This window comes from Lactuca virosa, chromosome 4, assembly GCF_052849685.1.
Source record: "Lactuca virosa cultivar CGN04683 chromosome 4, Lactuca_virosa_CGN04683_v6, whole genome shotgun sequence".
Lineage (NCBI taxonomy): Eukaryota > Viridiplantae > Streptophyta > Magnoliopsida > Asterales > Asteraceae > Lactuca > Lactuca virosa.
This window is the reverse complement of record NC_136429.1, coordinates 353227813-353230093: the sequence shown is the minus strand read 5'-3', so window position 1 is coordinate 353230093 and position 2281 is coordinate 353227813. Positions and strand designations below refer to the sequence as shown.

Genomic DNA, 2281 nt, shown 5'->3' with positions numbered 1-2281 from the left:
ACCTTCCGATGGTGGTCCGACGGTGATCAGGCAACATGTGTTAGTTGGTTGTAAAGGAGTGAAGGAAATAGTTTGCTTCATGTAATATTAAATGTTTGATTTGTCAAAAATTCTTTTAATTAGAGAATTAACAAATAGTTTCAAGAGTTCCTAACCTTTCTGTGTGTGTGTGGGTGGGTGGGGGGGAGTTTATATCGAGAATGGTTATAGACCAATTATTATATAAGGGAATTATAGAAATTTTACCATTAAGTCATAATTAACTATTAAAATAGAATAATTATGATTTCCTAAAATTATGGAGTTTTAAATTTAGAGGGTGTTTGGGAGTTCATCCAAAAACTCCTTTTAAACTTATTTACTTCTTGAAAAGTAAATAAGTTGAAAATAGTGTTTCGGTATCTTAAAAGGACTTTTAAAATAAATTTGGTTTAGCATTTCAAAAGGAGTTTTGAATAAGTTATAATTTCTTACTTTTAGGATTAACTTATGACTTTTTAGATAAAAACAACAAGCAAAAGACAAATTTACCCTAAACCCTGCCATCAGATCGTAATCAGCTCGCATCCACAACTCTCCCACCTGTCCACTGTAATTGTTTCTTCTGCATATCTCTCTCCTGACCGACACGTTTCCTCCCGCGTTTCAGGTATGATCGCTTTTTTTCTTCTTTTACTCCTGATCGATTCCATAATGTCAACTGGAATCGATTTCTGAATTGGTTTCTGATTTTGAAATTGGTTTCAGATTTTTTTTTTCTTTTACTCCATTTCTGTCATGTTTGATTTCTGAAATCGATCTCATGTTTAATCTCATCTCAATTGCTTTCTGATTACGCACATGCCATTGATTGACTGATTTTGAAGTCAATTTTTGATTGCACCTTGAATAGAATTGATTTCTGAAAGTGCACATTGAATGTGATGTATATCTTTGTTTAATTTGATAACGATCTTGCCATGTTCATCTGCTATGTGTAGTGTGTTTTTGCTTCACTATTTTCTTTGATTCTGATCTTGATATGTTCATCTGAAATTGATTGACTGTTTCACAGTGTTTCCTTTTATGCATCAGTGATGTCTATTTTAGGTAGTACTCTTTTCTTTGCATCATGTTGTTTATGTAGTAAATTGGATTTTCAATATGATTTTTCAGATAATGGAAATGACCTAAAATGTTGTTAATTATGAAACTCTTAAGACAAATAATAAACAAAAATTGTTTGGGATAATGATACTTTGATGAAGTTTATCAAATTGTGCTTGGTTGAAAAAGAAAAGGGGAATAGACCCTATAGTCATTTCAATAAGCTTGGGTGGGCGAATTTAGAGAAAGGCAGGCAGGAAGAAACATGCAAAGTGAGTGTTAAAAACAAATTTAAAACAAATTGGTGAACTTGAAAAAAGAATGGAAGCTTTATGACCACTTAATGAGGCTTGAAATTGTAATCGGTGGAACAAGAAGCTTATTAGATGCATCGCCTGAGTAGTAGGTGGAGAAAATAAAGGTAACATTTACCATTCTTTTTAATCATTTTGTAGTTATGCTTGCATGGTGAAATCTGTGAATTAAACGTCATATATTTATCTTGTAGGTTGATAAAGACTTCGCCAAATTTAGGGGCACAGATTTGTCCATATATAAGACGTATTATGCTCCTTTGTTTCGGGATTCCGTTGCTGCTGGAGATCATTCTATGACTCCGTTACGATTTATAAACGATGATGGAGGTGAAGAAAACTTGGAGGGAAATGGAGATAATGAGGAAATCAATTTAATTAATGATGAGCCTCTTTTTCCTACTTACCCTCAAACTAGTTCGAGTAAAAGGAAGAAGTCTAAGGATATTTCCAACAACCGTTCAACCAATAGTAAAAGTTCATATCTTGAGGAAAAACTAGAAGTTTTATTGGATTCCCTATCAACAAAAAGCACACAAACCTTTCCACCGACTACTCCCTCTCCAACCAACACTATCAGATTACATGAACATTGTGGTCACTTTTCTAGGTTTCAATGAAGGTTCAACACATTATTCATAAGCATTACTTGCTCACGTCAAAAAGAAAAATCGGGAAGCCTTTATGTTGCTAATGACTACCAACGCGAAGACGGATTTCCTTAAGTTACTTATGAAGAATTGATGTGTCACTTGAATAATTGATGTATTATCTTTTATGCGTTATCGTTTGACATTATGTGTTATCTTGATCTCGTGTGACAATATGTGTTATCGTTTGACATTACGTGTTATCCTTTTATGTGCTCTCGTTTAACATTA

At 33.3% G+C, this 2281-nt stretch overlaps 1 long non-coding RNA gene across 1 annotated transcript; it reads left to right on the top strand.

The window, feature by feature from the left end:
* The first annotated feature begins 519 nt into the window (after positions 1-519).
* Positions 520-2281, top strand: LOC145108650 (uncharacterized). The gene is made up of 3 exons (XR_013708450.1): positions 520-649; positions 1156-1507; positions 1595-2281. It is a non-coding gene; the product is annotated as an uncharacterized LOC145108650 (long non-coding RNA).